Here is a 19,219-nt window from a genome sequence, read left to right as displayed (position 1 = left end):
TTTTAGTCTAACTCTTTATAAACATATTTCGTCATAATCAATGGGAATCTAAATAACCTATCATATTTTGGTATTCACAAAACCTCAATAAATCAAGGAAAACCAGTTTAATTAGTGTTAAGCCGACTTTAATCGAGTTGTCAAGAATTGATTCCAGGCTGTTTTATTTTTTATTTATAAAATTTTTGCATGGATCCCTTTTTTGAATCTGGTCAGGCTAAGAGAGGATCAAAAAGTTATGGACAAAAAAAGAAATTGTTGAAAATTACAGTTTCGTTTAATCAGGTGCGAAAAATAGATTGCCCATTAATATTGTATATATAGAAATAATAAAGTTTGTAGAAATTTATCTGGATATTCGTTCGCATATAAATATGACATATAAAATTTTTGTTTAACGGAAATATTTATCCTTTTCTCAATCATTTCTTCATCAAACGTCAATTTTCTTTTTTAAAGAAGAAATGCCACGAAACTAAGCATTAGGAACATAAAATTACATTTTCAAATATTAAGCAATAATGTATTTTCAATTCCCAGAACATTTTATTACATAATTTTTGCAACTAGTACAAAAATGAATCAGTTATCAAGATTATTTTTTCCCGACGACATTATTCTCCAGAACTTTTTTGTTTTTGTAAGTAAGAAAAAAAATATTGTCAGATTTGTGTTCTTCTTTACAATTCAATAAATGGTATTCTGTACTTTTGTTGCAAAATTAGTGCAAACAGTGTTTTGCAATTTTCCTCGTGAATTTCAAGTTGACATTTTTTAACATAAATAAAAAAATGGGTTCTCTATTTTTTTTATTGATATACATATGTCGACATGTTGTTTGAAATTTATAACATAATTTTATTTTTAATTCATAATAACACATATATATATTAATGCTCGCCCGCTCTTTTGGGTCTAAGCATTTAGAAAGCATAAATGATAATATTGACCATTGTCAATGTGATTTCCCACTCCTTCATCGCTTCAGAAACGCCGAATAATCATTTGCTAGTATCTTCATAAAAAGAGTTCATGGATTCTAGTGATCTATGATTAGACTTTCAACCCGTGGACAACCACTAGCTCCACCAAAAATTAACTCGTTCTTCACTGACTATTTTTTTTATTTTTTTTTTTTTTTTGACTGTATAACCAAAATTGAAGATTTATTTTTAAGTATGAACAAACGCATTATTCGCTCATGTGAATAACCTTAAAGTTATAAAAATAAAGATTGCATCAAACATTTTGTAAATGCAATCTATGAATAACTTCTGCATTTGAGATCAAAAAAAAATATTAATATTCATCTCCAGCATGACAGACAATTGCATCATTTTCATCTAAGAGTATTTTTGAACTACTTAAAGACGTGAACTCATGTAGTTAACTTCTTTATTCTAATTATTATATAGTGACCTACAATAAAAACAATTTAAAGCCTCGATAACACTATCAAACAATATTATATATTTGTGTTGTAGAAGGAATACATACCAGGTGTAGAAAAAGTAATGAGACCTTCTAAAAATAAAGCTTTGAATAGGTGTTGTTGATAAAATCTTAAATTTATGATTATTTTTGAATAGTTTAGATTCTAAGCCTTTGATTGATGTACATGTTGTAAACAAAACTTCTGTATATGTCACGATAAGGCAAGAAGACCCATCATATGTATTTTGATCTTCGCCGGGAGGACCACCTCGGACATCATGAAGGGATTAAACATCAGTAAGGCCACAATCTGTCGGGTCACAAATCGTTTGGCTGATGGTGACAACTTCAAGGACAAACCAAAGAGTGGAAGCCTGAAGACATCATGGAAGCCTTTAAGGTCAACCCAACGATGAAGATGTCAGAGTACGCTTAGAAGAAGAAGGTGCATCGGTCTACTGTGGGCAAGGCCATCCGAAACATTGGAAGAAGGTTGCGTAGAAGAGGTTAGAGGCACTCCTTTCCCGACGTCAAAAAGAACTCCGCGATGTAAACAACTCTTGAATGATCTGAAGCACAACAACAACCGGGTAATTTTTTCTCTGATGAAAAGACCTTTACCGTTGACCCCGTCAGCGTCAAGCAAAATGATCCGTTTGTATACTTTGGCAAGGCTGACAACAGCATCAAGAAAGTCACCAACCCAAACATCCAGCCTCTGTGATGATGGTGGGGGTTGTGGGATCAACAGGAGAAAAAATGCCTCCAATTTGGTTTCCTGTTGGATACTATTTACACGCGGCCATCTACTTGATGGTGTTGAAGGAAAATGTAGTCCCATAGATTACCAAGAACATGAAGAAGTCTATCAAAGCCGTATTTTAGCAGGAGGGGGATCCGGCCCATACTGCAAATAGTGTACTGGAATGGATGGGTAGCAACATGAACTTCTCGTTAATTGTTCTGTACATTGTTATAGTAAATATTATTATACAAATTTAATTTATTCTAATTCTGAACATAAATATAATCTTCCTACAAAGTTTTACCAATATATGATGTAACTTTTCCGAAATCATGCTTACAATGAGACAAACCGAGATGAAGACATAACCTAAGTGATGTTTAACTTTGTTGGTAAAAATCTATATTAGTAAAGCAGATTACATTGTAAAAAATCTACAGCATATAGAAAAGACATTTCTTAATCAATGGCTCGAGCCATTCATAAATTAGAATGGGCACTCGGTAGAGAACAAAACCCTCATATTAAATTGAGTTATGTCTGTATCTCAATTTGTTCCAAAGGCATGGTGGATTATACATTTTTACGTTTCTGTTACAATGACCTCGACCTCTCAAAATTTAATATGATCTTTTAATCTGAACATATATAATCTTTTGTTACCAAGTTTGATGAAAATCGATCCGTAACTTTTTCCATAATCCTGGTCACTAACAAAAAAGCAAAAAAAAAAAAAAAAAACATATCCTCTGCTCAACTTCGTTGCAGAGGTAATTACCGCATTTGTCATGGGTGAAACATATAATCCTAGATTCATCAATTCATCAAACTCTGGTGGTGCATCAAGATAATCAAAGCCTTTTAAGCAATCATAGAATAAAGATTTCAAAATTAAAAATTGAAAAAAGGTTTTGGAATATTTCAACATTAGTTTTTTTAATATATTCAAATCCGTATCTTTAACTTCAAGCGTTTAAAAAAAATTAGAATCTTAAAAATTACTGAAAATATCAAAAAAATATATGGCTTTCTTCTGAGAGCCATGAGGGTAATAAAGAATAACGGAAATGTTTGAAATCCGGAATCAAATACTACTAGGTCAAGCATATGTTATTCCAGTGATATTTCTGCTGCTGAACAGTGAAGTTTATTTAAGAATAACTCCGAAACAAAATGAAGTAACATCACAAAAAAAAGTGATACAGAAATAATAAGAGTAATTAAGAAATTACCAAGAAGCAAAAGCAAAAATTTAATACGAGTTAATATCGTTTTGGGTATTTTGGTTGTACTTTGGTTTCAATTGGACTTTTATATCATGTAATTACAATTTACACTTACAATACACATATTGGCTTCACATAAAACGAAATGTTATATGATCTATATATTTATACAATTTTCTGAATTATTTATTCGTATTAAGGTAATTGAATCGAAGGAAGTAGGTTTTATTCTTGATTTTCTAATAAATAATGAATCAAATAATATATTTTGTTCTTGAAACTCAACACAGAAGATATTTATTGATTAATTATTTAAGAGTCAGAAACCTCAAATCCGGACCACTCCAACACTTACTTCATAATAATAGTAGTTGTTTCAAAAGTATTTTTAAATTTCATTGTCAGATTAATTTTTAACCCTAGTTCAGCTTACATGAAGTTAAAGACAGTTTCGTTTTTATAGAAACTTATTCGATATATGCAGTATCCTTAATCATTAATATGATCCCCATTGGCCTGAATAATGACCTCTAGACGAGTTACGGAATAATTTACAAACTTTATAAATCGTGTGCAGACAATTCACTTAAAAACTTATTTGTCAAAGACGGTTTTTCCAAACAGACATTTTGACAAAGGAAAATTTGCCGAACGGACATTTCGCCAAAGTACTATTTTGAGACATATAGCCGAAAAATGATATTGAATATATTGGTTGTATATTTTAATTCGATTTAAAAATATAGAATAATAAATAGGTATTTTTTATATGCTAATAATGTCATACAGATAAATTAATTAGTGTTATTTCAAAATGATACACTATTTACAGTATGAACAATATGACAATGACTTGAGACTTGAGAATGTGCTCGATGATTTTCTTAATCTATGCGAGAACAATTATTTCTAAAATCAACAAGTAGTCGGCTGCTGTTCAATAGCATCCTTTATAAACCAAGCTTGGTATCATTTGGTGCTACAACACAAAGCATAATTACTTATACGTGATATTTCGTACTGTATGCGTGGCAAAATACACTAGGGCTGCCCTTGACCCAATTATTATGTCTTCCTATCTGAATGAATATGATCATTACTTATATTATACAGAGCAAAATGTACATTTAGCTGATTGTCCTTCAGCGAAATGTGCGTTCTGCAAATTGACATTCGGGAAATGTCCTTTATTAATAATGTTTTGGCAAATTGTCCAAGAATCTTTATAAATAAAGTCTATGATACAGATGATTTTAGCTTCTCAATATTACAATGGTGTATTAGACAGGCTCTGGAATATATTTACCACCATTTAGACTTTTGGGTTGAGGTCGGTGGTCTGTTTCAATTTATATTTCATTCCATGATGCTAAATAGAATTCTGAAGGTACTGATCACGTTCGAAATGTACACATACTTTTTTTGTGCAAGTTGGACCATGAACATTTCTAGGACTTTTTTTGTAGCCTTAGAATCATTTTGATATATTATTCAAGTTTACTAATGGAGGGTTAATGAATATTATCTCTGTCAAAAGAATGTCTATTTATTTGTCTCATTCAAACACAATAAAAAAGAAAGTTTTTCTTATGGAAAACAAGGCTCATGGGAGAAAACTAGACGTGAAAGATGAAAAACTGTGATTTATATGTAAACCTAATCTGTTTTTACAGAACGTTCTACTCATATTTATTACACTATGATGATCATTTTATGTTTAATATTTGTGTTTCGTATAATCAAAGTTATTTTTACTATCTGTTTTCACTCCTAGGTTGATAAAAAAAAATATGGACCTTAATACAAAAAATCTTGTTTATGTTGTCTCATAACTTAAATACTTATGACATAAAATGTATGTTAAATGTAATTATTAAATAGAAATCTTTTCTTTTCTCTTGTGTTAGTTACTACAGCTACAAAAATCGGCTTAAAGAGAATTCAACACTCCTGCAACAACTCCTAACATTACTTGCTGAAACAAATGTTTCTGCCCAAAAATGTGTACAAATATTTTGTCTACAAAATAATTGAAACCAGCGGTACGCGAACTACCCTTTAGTAATACTCGGAGGCTTGAGTAAATAGGAAATTTTTAAGAAAAATCTATATTATAAACATTTGTTTACCCCAAATATATGTATTTTACATAATAAAAGTTTGAAATATCAGTAGTATTTGGATATTCTGATATTTATTTAGTTGGTATGCAATATAAAGAGTTTGAGAAACACTGATGTAAATCTAATCAAACTAAGTGATACTTTGTACTTTCATGTCTTTTATTAACTTTTTGATAACGTTCCCTAGTGATCAGAAAATCTTATTTGTACAAATTAGTGTCAAATGACAAATATAATAAGTAATTGTAACAAATATTCTTACCCATTTAGCTTGTTCAAAACAATGTATAGACAAATATTTTACTGTTTCAACTTCAACTCACATAGTTTTATAACTCTTTACATTAAGAAACAATGCAATACTGATATTATTTCTTTTTTCTTATATAAAATATTATTGTGTTTAATAGATAGAAGGACAAGATATAGTTTTCCTATCAAATTATAGGGCTTCTTTTTAATATCTTGATTATTATATAATTAATAATGTACTATCTGTATATATTTGAATACAATACGATATTTAAAAAAACATTGATTTTTGTATCTTTGCTTATGTAATTAGCCCTTGTATTAGGTACAGAGTGGGACCCAAAACAATAGGTAGCCTGAAGAAATTACAAAAAACGTAGTGTTTATGGAATCAAGAAAAAAACAGCTCCAATTTGCTCAGTATCATATAAGTAATGATAATATTTATTCAGCTAGGAAGACATAATAATTGGCTCAAGGGCAGCCCTAATGTATTTTGCCACACATACAGTACGAAATATCCCGTCTCAGTACTATGTTTAAATATTTTATTGAGCAATTTTATTTAAATTTCATATGTCGTGCTCCACAAGCAATAACAGTCTCGACACGCCGGTGAATAGATTGACGGCTCTTTATGATGAAGGCCGTATCCAGGATGTACAATCCTATTACAGCTCAGAATTGAGATGTGATGTACGGCATCTAGACTTAGACACTTAGAGATAAGGGATAAAAACAAAACTCGTTTTTTTTTTTTTTGTTTTTTTCAGCTCAGAACGAATTCAAACTTGGATAAGAGTTAGGCATTCTTTAATACGTCCAAACCTACAATATCCAATAGGTTGAAGTCAGGGCTGGAGGAATTAAAGAATGCCTAACTCTTATCCAAGTTTGAATTCGTTCTGAGCTGAAAAAAACAAAAATAAAAAAAACGAGTTTTGTTTGCTAGTACATATTGTTGCTTAATAGTTTTTGTTTGCATGGGGCTGTAAAGTACTTCTTGATGTTGAAGGCAGTCCAGATTGAGATTTCAATAGTATTTTCTGCCTTCTCGGGACCCCGACGTGGAATAGATTACGCACAAAATGCCTTTTGGTTGTTCCAACGTCAATTTTACACTTAGAGATATGGGATACCAACAAAAAAAATATATTTTCTCAGCTGTTGTTTGATTGGGTAAAGGAACCTTGTAACTCAAAATAACAGGGATTAAATCGTTATTAAATAGTTCAAAAAAAAAATTTAAAAAAAAAACCTTCGGTCAAATACAAGGTGGCAAAATATGTACTCTTTGATAGGTTCTAGAATATTTGTATAGAAAAATCTATTACTGGTCTTTTTGAGGGGGATACTTAATTTGGATTTCAGATCTCAAATCCTAGGGAGTCTAGTACTCTTTCGATTGGACATTAATATCATACAAGAAGTGATCTTTTTTTTCTCCTCTCTGATTGGTTTAAAAGTTTCAACTGTACATACATCATTATACACAAGAAGGTGCCGGTGTAGTAAGTTGTCGTAAATAACAAATAAGTATACAAACTACTAATAAACGCAAGATGGCGCCACTGTCCACGGTTATTCAAACAAATTACTAATAAGTAAACAAAGCTCATAACTGGGGGTGTGTCAGTCCTTATTTAGGACAGAAGACTATAGTTCAGCCAGTTCAGTGTCAGTAATGTCTAGTTCAGTGCTGTATATCAGTCCTGTAACTTATAAAGTTCGGTGTTTGATGACTTCACTCAACTTTATTTCTTCTTTTTTAATCAATGCTAGTACTGATAATACAAATACAGGCAGTTTTAAGAAACTCGTCCGGAGGAACAATAGGACCTGTCCTAAGAATGGACTCGACCGAATAAAAATACTACTTATATCCAATTTCTTCACCAAATTATGACTTAATTTGGACGAGTGCACTTTTTCCTTTTTACGTTTCTATATAAATATAGCAAAGTTTGTCTTTATGTTTCTTTGTTTGTCCAAATTTTATTTTGAGTACATGCTAATAACCTTAGATCTACGTGACTACTAAATCTATGAAATAAATATATATCAACGATTGTGTGCAGGGCTCATGTTCCAAAAGAAAATATACATCTGCTTTATAGTTGAACGTTTGTCTGTTTGCCGACACCTAATAAATTCGAGCAACACAGGGTACTTTGGTACTTTTTTTTTAATGTTCTTTTAATTGATTAGATGGAGTTGCACTGATTAAGTATAAGTAAATACTATAGTATTACAATTACTCCATCTAACCCAGGAATCAGTTTCTTTATTAAAAATTATCGTTAATTGACCCATATATTAGATACTTATCCAGTTAATTTAAAATATTGATAACGGATGCAAAGGATAATAATGCAAAAAAAGAACAATCATTTATTTTATTCCAAATATATTTAAAATATTATCAAAGATGACAATAATATTTGAATAAAAAGTCATACTTCGAAGGATATTTTCTCATTTCACGTCATTGAATATAATTATGTATTGTAATATATTATAAGGTCAATTTGTTGGACTTCCATTAAATAAATATGTCATTTCTTAGTTGATAAAAAAATATATATTTTAGCATGCCGTACTACAGCACTATATTTTGAGTATAAGATGTTTCTCTACAAAGCTCCGCACAAAATATTAATCCTAAGCTAAAAAACACTTTATAATGTACTATACACGGTTCGGAAGCAAAACGTGGACAGTTAATAAATGCTAATTATGTAATTAAAATAAGAGTTTTTGCGATTTTTTCCTGCATATTCCGAATTTCATGTTCTCTCTGCATAAGATTACAATAATAAGCGTTTCTCAAATTTTTCATCATGAGTGAGCAAGAAGCAAAAAGGCACAGGATATCATACCTTCTTGATTCCAAAATTGAGGTGGCAGAGATTATGGACATAGTGAAGTGCTCTAGGAGCCTCATTTTCACGGTGGCCAAGATGAAAAAAGATGGAAAATACCTCTCAAGTAAAGAAAGAAGTGGGGACACAACTTGAAAAGGGATTATTAGTTTTTGGAGGACCTGAAGAAGAAGATTAAGGAGTACCCCACAAAATCCATGAATCGTCTCTCTAACTAGTTTGACGTGGACAAAGGGCCAATCAGGAGAGCTGTGAAGGAGGACTCGGGGTTGTCCTCTTACATAAAGACCTCACGCCACCTGTTGACGAAAAGAGACTGCAGAGGTGAAGAAAGTTCGTGCGTAGATCAAGGCAAATAGATCTACATTAAAAAATTTCTCTGACGAGAAGATTTTCACCGTGGACCAGGTCTACAACCGTCGGAAGGACTGTTGGCATGGAGGATCACCAGAGGAGGTCAAGGGGGTTTTCTATACAAAACATTCGGTCCAAACAATGGCCCTGGGGGTTGTGGAGTCGGACAGCAAGAAGAAACCTCACTTCTTTTTTAAGGCTGAGGAGAAAATCGGCCAGGAGGCCTACTACAAGGTGCTGAGGTGCACACTACTACCGTGGATACAGGCTACCTACCCAGAGGACAACAATATGTGGACCCAAGTTGGTGCACCCTCACATACATCGGCCCAGAAGTTCTGTGCCGACACCACTACTGATTTTTGGCACCCATCATCTTCACCGGATTTGAACCCGTTGGAATTTGTCGTCAGGGGTACTTTGGAGAAGGAGACTAACCGGACATTTCACCCGAACGTGAACTCACTGAAGGCCGCCATTGTGAAGGAGTGGAACAACTTGTCCGAGAAGTTAATCATCAACTCTTGCAAGGCTTTCCACCGCCTTGTGATTGCTGCTGAGGGTGACCATTTTGAGTGAAAATGTTAACAAAGGTCAGGTCTCAAAGTTTTGTAAAAAAAATTATTTTCAAAAAATAAAATTATTGACATTTTTGTATAATCAGTCAATCAATCAATTTATGGATAAATGGATAAAATCCCTTTCAAACAAAACAATAATGACCAAAAACTACCCTCTCTTTATTGATCACAAGAACAAAACTTACAGTTTGTCGTAATGTGAAGATTTAAGATATATTTCTGGAAAAAATAGATTAGTTTATTTATTCAGCTATCTTTGCTGATAGATAGTATAAAAAAGTTGCTCTTTGTATATAAAAAACCAGATATTTGGGCAATAAAGGTTACTTTTGTTTTTGTTTATGTGTAAATAATCACAAAAAAACCCTTTCAAATTCTAAAATAGGAAATTTGTAAACTACTGTTTTTGGTTAAACAATAGTTATAAAAACAGTTTAAAATGATAACATACAATTTTAAAGTGGATACATGTTAAAAACTATTTCTTATAAGAGATAAAATATCTTGTCAAATATATATAGGGTTTTTTGATAGTTCTGAATTTACATTTATTTCTAAATCATTTTAGAAGAATATCTATTAGGCCAATTGAATGAAAATATAAATATTTTTTTAAATGACATGACGAGTTGACAGACAAAAATAATATTGAACATTTTAAATAAAATGGTTTTAAGTATAGTTATATCAGTTGAAGGGGCAGTCAATACCACTTTAATACACAATACCACACAATAAACTTTGTATATTAATGTTTTTTAGTGCAAATCTAAGCAAATTTTCTAGTATTAAACGCATTATTAATGTATAATAAAATAAGTTTTTTAACGTTTGAAATTAGAGATGTGCGTTTTCAGAGTACATAAAACCCATTTTTTTCATATTTATCTTTATATATTAATAATTGGTTCAGATCACAAATTTCCAAGGTATTTACTGGCTTTAAACACTTGTTAAATGTTATTGTTTTTTTATAATTACATATATTCTTTTCTAAATTTATTCATTTATACTAAATTTATTAGAAACATTAATTTTTCTACTTTGTTGATTTTTTTTTAAATTTTTATTAATTCGTCTAACTTATGTTACTTTTGATGCCCTAATGACCAGATCCTAATTGTTTTGTCTTGAAATTCATCTACAAGGTTGGTCTTATCTAGTTGTACACATTTTATTATTTTCAATCTAGAATTACATTAATTAAAAATCCCAGAAGAGGACAACAAAAACTATTTTTTAATATGAGAACTAAGCTTACAAAAATATATTATGTATTTTGCTGTCAGCTGATGATTTACTCGTCTCACTTGATTCGTCATAGCTTTTTGATAATTAATTACTTTTCATAAATAAACATCGTAGTAAGATATACTATATTTATGGTAAGTTTCCAAAAGGACAGGAATACAATTCCATGTTGATCCCTCGGAGTCTTTGTTTATAAAGGGTTTTTCATTAACAGCGCTCACACTTTTTTTTTTAATAAAACAAAAATGGTTGGAGATATTGACGATTTCTTTATTTGCCGTTAAAATACATTCAAGTTAATTTATGAATGAAAGTCGATGTCCTTTGAATGACCACTACGTGCACGTTTTACGAAGTCCAACCGTTGAACCCAATTTTCGAATACTTTTCCGTATAAATTGCCACGAGCGAGGCGGCCAATTGACTAGTCCATTTCTGGAGATAAGACGCTCACCAAACTTACTCTTCAATAAGTCGATTGTAACATTTGCTGTGTGTGAAGTGAAAACCACATATCGTCCAAGTCCATATCTTCCAATTCAGGCCAAAAAAAATCAGTTATCATGGCGCGGTAACGATTTCCATTCACAATAACGTGGCGATTGTCATCGACGACGAAAAAGTACGGCCCAATGACACCGCCAGCATGCAATCCACACTAAACAGAAATTTTTTGGGGATGTAATGGCGCCTCATGAATCACGTATGGGTTTTTTCCCTTCCCAATAGCGCATATTTTGCTTGTTAACAAATCCATTGAGCAAAAAATATGCATCATCGCTAAAAATGAATTTACGTTGAAAATCAGGATCATTTTCGAATTTTCCTTCAGCTCATTTTACGAATTCCCGACGTTTGAAGTGGTCAAGCGGCTTCAGTTCTTGTGTTAACTTGATCTTATACGGGTGTAGGGCAAGATCTTTTCGCAAAAATCACCACAACGATGTCACAGAGATGCCCAACGATTGAAAACGGCGCGTAAGAGACAAATTTGGGTCATATTGAATTGATGCGCTTGCGGCAGCAATATTTTTTACACTTCGTGCATTTCTTTGTCTCACTGGCACAGGAACATTATGTAGCGTGTATGTGGACTCAGTTTTTTTCACCAAATGTTGAATTGTTGATTTTGCAGGTCGATTACGTTGACCATAAATTGGAGTTAACGCTCTTAAAGTGTGGATCAAAGACTCACCACTTTTGTAATAAATTTTAATCATTTGCAAGCGTTGCTCGAGTGTGTACTGCTTCATGATAAAACTACAATTATTTCTGAGCAGAGCCGTCAAAGAAACAATAACAAATATGACGTCGTTTTCGAAACCTATCAACGTAAAATGTAAGCGTCCCTGTTGAAAAACTCTTTATATATATATTAGCTGAAGTAAAATGTTCTGAGCGTCATTTGGCTTTATCTTCACGATAAAATTTAAATTTGAAAAAAGAGAAATAAAGAAATAAAATTAATATGCCGCTTCAAATTGACAATTTTCATTATATTATCAACATTTTCGATGATTGTCCTACCAGAACGTGCCTCACCCTCGACCTCCATATTGCCAAACGGAATTTTTGGAACCTCTACTTTGCTGTTGCATTAGACGCTGTTTTGGTCCATAAACAGCAACATTTTTTTTTTTTTTTTTTTTTGCCTGCTTGCTCTGCAGTTTCACCTTGGTTGTAGTGAAACTGTAGAATGTATCGAATTTTCTTTTTTTTAGTTCCAATATGGAACGCTGTAACACACAACTGACTTCACCAAAAACAGTAATTGAACTTTTTTTTCAGTGTACTCTGAAACTTTTAGCTTTTTCTAAGGTAATTTATTAATCATAAAATATAGCTTACTAAAGATATCTAGCCAAAAAAACTCTGAATTTTTTATTTGACCTAATATATTGACCATTTCTATGTTGGATTTTAATATAATGAAAAACCTATATATATCTAATTAATTTAAAAATTGTAGAATAATAATATGAAAACGATAGTCTCGGAGTACTTACGATATAATGACAGTAGGTATGTTGGACTTTTATAGTAGATTCTAGCTATTTTCATATATAATGCACGCAACCTCATCATAAACTGATGGTTTCTAATTTGATTCCCAAAAGTAACATGAAGTAATCAATAATTCATAGAAATGTTTATCAACATTAAAATTTGAATGTCTTTACCACCTATAAGAATAACAAATTATAACTTGTTGAAACACAAAACTCATGTTGTTAACATCATTTTATAAAAAAAAATTTTTTTTTCTTGATTTCTAATATTTACATAAGTATTTGTAGCATTTTAATTGATATTAATGAGTGAAAAATGGATGGAATAGTTAAGAAATGATACATAATTTAAATTACTTTACTAGTTTAATTGTCCATGTATCGAAATACATCTTCTTTTTGGAGTTTATTTTTTACCCACTCACAATATAAAAAGAATTTTACTACCAGAAGCTTAATTATATTATGCAAATGTGTATTTGGTATATAGGGATAACTACAATAAAAATATTGCAAGGGAGTTGTCAAAATTAATGGTTTAGTAAGAATGATTACATAGTTACATCTGTGTTTGTTGAACAATTGCAAATTTAAATTATAAGTGCTCTACTTTTCAGTATTTTCGATTATTACAATACAAATAATCGCGTGACAAAGTTAACCATATTTATATGCACTAATATCGGCATATTTATGACATACATAATTATTTTCGAATACAGATATTAGATTAGAAATTGGGAATGTACCGATGCATTGGAATCAAAAACTACAAGAATAAGCCTTTCTTGAAGTATCAAAATCAGATATCAGAATTGCCTTAATACTGGCAATTCAACCGATACCTGTGCAGTGTACATGCTTATTTGTATACAGCATTAAACAAAAATAAAGACAGTTTTCTAATTTTATTATTTCAAATGTTCAACCAATGAGAGGAGGCGATACTCATAGTATAGAATAAGCTAGGTTTTAGTTCTTGAAGCTCCTACTTTTAGGGGCCAGGATAAAACTAATTTTTCTTAATTTTTTATTCTGACATATAGGAAGTACAATAATAATAGCTTTTAATAACCAAATCCAGGCCATGACATGTTCTTGGTCTAAAATCACGTTTATTATTGTTATTGCATGTCGTAAAATACAAAAAATACCCGTAAAACCTTTAACAAATTCACGTCTGGCATTTATAAACTTTTGAAAATATTAGGCTTTTAGATTATTTTCACGATTCAGGTGCATATTTGGCCGTTAAAGAACCAAATAAATAGAAATCTAAGTCAATAAAGATTGATCAATATTATTATATGAAAAATAAATTCGAATGCAGAAATTTTATGCAAAGAAAAACTTAAAACTTGAGACCCCTGTAAGGACTTGTAAGGGGGTCATAATTATAAAGAAAATAACCACAATATGTATTAATTGTCTCTTCAACAAGGAATAAATGTAATCCTGAGCACGAAGAGAAATTTACTTTTTAAAATTTCAAGTTAATTTTTTCTAAACTAATAATTATGTTTGATATCTTAATTTATTTCCTTGCCTAGCCCTCATCAGTAGAAAGTTCAATATAAAAAAAGTAAATCATTTCGTTATTTGTTAATTTAATTCATTTATAATAAATAAATAATTGGCATCGGAATTGGCTTACATTTTGGTATCGGTACGTCACTAGTGGAAACATATAATATCGTTGTTTTTTCTCTAACGTCTAACGTCATATTTAAATACAAATAAACCTCTCAAAATGTTATTTTATGCATAAAAATGTTTGGGTTTTACTCCTTTCTACTAATTATCTATATTCAGTGAAAATATAAATGCTCTCAAACATACAAAAAAAAAAAAAAATAAGATTTCCTATAACATAGGCCCTGTATGGCCTTATGTAGAATAGTTTTAAAAAAAATATATATATATAACTATAAAAAATATACATATTATTCATATTTATTCTGGCATGAAACTTTATCATTTTTTTCTCACCAACATGCAAATTATTCTCCAAAATAAGAAATACAGTCAAACCTGATTTATGAGTTTCACACTGCTAAGCGGCCATGTCCAGTGTCTACGCATGAATTTTTATTACATAAAATATCTGTATTTAGCGTGTCCCTTCAATCTTCGGACAGTAGTTGCTACATACTATTATATAACTACTACAGATGAACTTGCTTTTAACGTTGATTTTCAGAAATGCTTCTTGCGTGATCCACAGAAACATTAGGTTACCTTTACAACTGTAAAATACATCAAATACTTGTCTTGTAATATGTAATTATCCATCGAATACGATATTTTAGGTCCAGCCAATTGAACAGGGTGTCATTGAAACATATGGAAGTAAAATATAGAAGGAAACAGCTTCATTATATGACTTGGAAGAAGGAGGAAGACAAGAATGCAACAGATGATCAATTACTGGCTTCTATCAATATACAGGGTGTCCACAATAAATTGGAACTATCTTAAGATTCAACCTGCTTGATAAAAATGGAATTTGGAGTGTATTTGTTAATATGAAAAAGTTAGACATGATATTAAGCAATAAATTTATTCAACATGTCCTCCCTCAGCAGCCACCATCTTCTCCATCCTGCCCCTAAAGGATTTGCATGATCTGATGACTTCCGCGGAATCGACAGCATTCCACTCCCTCGTAATGGAGCCTTTCAGGGCCGCAATGTTCTTGTGGCTGACCTTGCAGACCTCCCTCTCCAACTTCCCCTACCAGTAATAATCACACGGATTGAGGTCGGGTGAGTTGGAGGACCAGGTATTGCGATCCAAGAAAGTGATGTCGTGGGAGTTGAAGAGATTAGTGGTCCTCATGGCGATGTGCGCGGGCGCAGAGTCTTGTTGGAATATGAACTCCCTCCCAGCGGTCGTATCCTTCATCCAGGGGATGACGAACTCCTTCATGACCTTATCTCTTTAACCCTTTCCTTGGGATTGAAGAAGAGAGGAGGCATCAACTCACCGGTGCTGCAGATGACACCCAGGGTCATCACAGAGGCCGGGAACTTTGTGGTGAAGACCGGAGGGACCTCTTCTCTCTCCTTGGAAAGCCACCTGTCATTCTGGACGTTGTAGATTCTGTCGACTGTCCAGTTCTTCTCGTCGGAGAAGATGATTCTTCCTCCATGGCTCTTCTGAGGAGACGCTTACTGTTGGTGAGCCTGGTGGCCTTCATGGATGCCGTGAGGATCACGGCATTCATGAACAGCCTTGGAGACCAGTTGCTTGCTCATTCCGCTGTTCTTGGCCAACCTGGACAAGGAAGTCCCCGGCGAAGCCTTGATGGACTTCTGGAGGCCTTCAAGGAAGCGGAGAGTGCGGATTCGGTCACTTCTCATGTTGTGAGCCTTGTGGCGGACCTTCCCCTTAACCTCCCAGGCATTGAAGACCCGGTACACCGTGGTCTTGGGGTAGTTAAGAAGCTTGTAGATAGCAGAGGGCTTGTGTCCCGCGCGAGCCAATTCGAGGATGGCGTCTCTCCTTGCTTGTTCCATGATGACTATTGTTCGTTGTCAAAACAATTGTGGTGGAAGTTATAGTGTATTGTTCATGCAACCTTTTCTTTTAGTATGATTTAACCCCGAATATCCACATTATGGATCTGGATGAAGTTTAAAGTAGTTCCAATTTATCATGGACAAAGTATGTACTTTATAAAATTTATTTGATTAATAGTGCCTGGATTGAATTATATACTTCTAATATCCAGAAGTGCTTCCAAAACTGTGGTTTGGTAAATACAGTGTGCTTAAGAAAAGTGTAGTATTTTTGATCTTAAGATTTAAATCAACTTCACCAAGAACAATATTTACATAGTATCAGGAGTATGATTTTATTATAATTAACCCATATAATATCAATATTTATTTATCAAAATATTCTCCTTCAGCGGCCATTATGGTTTCTAGTGAGGCCTGAAGGAAATTCACACTTTCAAGACGTATCCATTGTACATATCAGCCCACTCCTTTCCAACAGAGGCCTTCAAGGAACCAACATTATAGTGGGGGACTTTGTAGGCCTTGTTCTCTATAAAGTTTAATATTTCATAGTACAATTATGATAAATTCGGCGATGAGAAGGGCCACAAGTTTGGAGTCCATTAATCTGTGTGGTTTTCCTTTTACCAAGCTATAGTTGTTATTGCTTTACACCATCAACAAGCATAACAATAGGTTCCTAGCTTCTTGACTGCATTCCAGATAGTTCCCTTGTTGATGTTTAGGTCCTTGGTCTAAGTTCTATTGCTGACGGTTAGCGAGGCTTCAATTTCACCGTTCATGAAGTCTTGAGTAACGATCTTGGTGTGTCCTCTTCTTTCCAATGAGGATTTTGTCAATGTTAATTAACCTTCTGACCTTACGGACAACCTCAACAGAGCAAGTTGGAGAACTCCTTTACAGAGTGATGATTTTGGAGAGGATCTGCAATCCCTTGCCTTTTTCCCTCCATTATTAACATTGACGTATCTCAATTAATAGTACAGCTTATTAAAACAAATAAATATCGGAACCATTCCTTATTAATCACCCAAAGTAATTATGGCTTTATAGAGCTTTAATTGGTTCTGTACAATTGGCACACGCACACTCCACTGATGTGACAGTCAATAAAGAAGATGACAAAAGTAACATTCATCTTCCTTCCGTTCTTCTCAATAGAATTCATAACTATCTGTTAAAGAGATAAAGAAACTCGAGCAACATCTCAACAACAAACATAGCTCACTAAAGTTTTATAGCAAAAAACACTCATAATTTTTTACATAACCTAATATATTTAAATTTAAATATATCTATTTAATTATTCATTTTTAAATGAATTTATACCAAAGATAGGTGAGAATTCTTCTTTTACAGGGAAATGTTAAACACGGACATGATGATCATTATTTTTTTTCTTTCCTTTTACTAGAATTAGTTTTTTCGTTATAAACATAGTTATAGGCGGATATTTGTGTTCTAGCGAGTGTTTGTTTACTAATGGGATCCCAGTATTTACCGGGATCCCGAAATTTATAACACCTCAAACACAATTTCCCGAAAAATAAAGAAAGTTTATTCAGTACACCGGTACCACTATACTTATGTTGTACCGATATACCGAACAATACTATTTGAGAGTTATGAAAAATCACTCACCTAACTTTGCATTAATTCCTCAATTAATGTGTCACTGATTTATAAACACAAAAAATACAACTAATTATATACTGTACACATTGTACTAAATTTAACGACATGTATTTTCTAATACAACAAATGTGAGTTTATTTGTGTTAAATACTCGCTATTAATATATGTATTTAATATAAGGTATAAGTTACTATATGTATGCAAACATCCTTTTACAACGCCTTCCATCAATTGTATATGTCATAACAAAAACAGCTTTGTTCATGATTCATTATCGAACACGTATACTATAGACACATATGTGTATGGTATATAATATACTTTTAAGAAGAGACGTGTCTAATTAGGTGAACACATGCTCTTCCTTATTTTGATTTGAAAGATAATTCTGGGGCTCATCTTATATTGTATATATATGAATATACACGCTTGTAAAAACATGATTTTTTGTCGAAATCGTTTACAAGACTAATTATTTATTGATATCTATAATGGTCGATTTTGGGAATTTCAACTTAATTTAACTAACCGTTTTTGAGAATTTTTCATTTTTTTAATGGCTCAAATCAATACATTTCATAGTACAAAATCTATCAATTACAAAAATTTTATATTTGTCTAATAATGATAGCACACATTTAAAGCATTGTTTTCGACACTTTTTCTAATCATATCATATAGTTGAAGTCTCCCATTGTTCATACACCGAACTATGTAATAAAAAAAGGTGTAAATTTAATTAACATCATATATGTATATACTCAGCAGGGCAGCAAAACGTGGAACTTGAGCGATGGATTTATAAATACATCAATAATAGGCAAAAAAATGTTGTTAATAAAACATGCAGACAATGTTTTTGCAAAACTTTTTTCACTCAATGTGGCCACTTTCATTATCAATCACAGCCTTTACAGGTCGCCTGAAGACCATGCAGGAGTTGATGACAAACTTCTCTGACAGGTTGTCCAATGTAACCACTATGGAGGACTTCAGTGAGTCGGCATTTGAGTGTGAGGTCCTGTTGCATTCCCTCTCTTAAGGGCCTCATATATAAATATCTAGTGGGTTCAAATCTGGTGAGGAAGTGTGCCATATTTCTTTGGATTAGAATCGAACCATGTTCACTGTGAATAACTTTTGGCACTTGGTAGACGTGTGATAGGAGGCCCCGTCCTGAGCCCACACATATTTACCCTCCGT

At 32.4% G+C, this 19,219-nt stretch overlaps 1 protein-coding gene and 1 long non-coding RNA gene across 6 annotated transcripts in view; both read right to left on the bottom strand.

The window, feature by feature from the left end:
• LOC121118515 (uncharacterized) overlaps positions 1-18,132 on the bottom strand; it is a 255,692-nt gene extending 237,560 nt beyond the window's left edge. For 2 of the 5 annotated variants that reach the window (XM_071888747.1, XM_071888756.1), the window contains exon 1: positions 18,023-18,132. The gene's annotated coding sequence lies outside the window, so the exon portion shown is untranslated. Of the gene's footprint in view, positions 1-5,790; positions 5,893-18,022 lie in introns of those variants that run through there. The other 3 variants (XM_071888748.1, XM_071888757.1, XM_071888746.1) reach the window with 2 other exon arrangements.
• Positions 18,133-18,547: 415 nt separating this feature from the next.
• On the bottom strand, positions 18,548-18,917 carry LOC139905480 (uncharacterized). The gene is made up of 2 exons (XR_011780267.1): positions 18,778-18,917; positions 18,548-18,726 (listed from the first exon to the last, which is right to left on the bottom strand). It is a non-coding gene; the product is annotated as an uncharacterized lncRNA (long non-coding RNA).
• Between the last annotated feature and the right edge of the window lie 302 nt (positions 18,918-19,219).

This window comes from Lepeophtheirus salmonis, chromosome 5, assembly GCF_016086655.4.
Source record: "Lepeophtheirus salmonis chromosome 5, UVic_Lsal_1.4, whole genome shotgun sequence".
In the NCBI taxonomy this organism is placed as follows: domain Eukaryota; kingdom Metazoa; phylum Arthropoda; class Copepoda; order Siphonostomatoida; family Caligidae; genus Lepeophtheirus; species Lepeophtheirus salmonis.
Note: the sequence above shows the minus strand (reverse complement) of the source record. Positions and strands in the feature narration are given on the sequence as shown.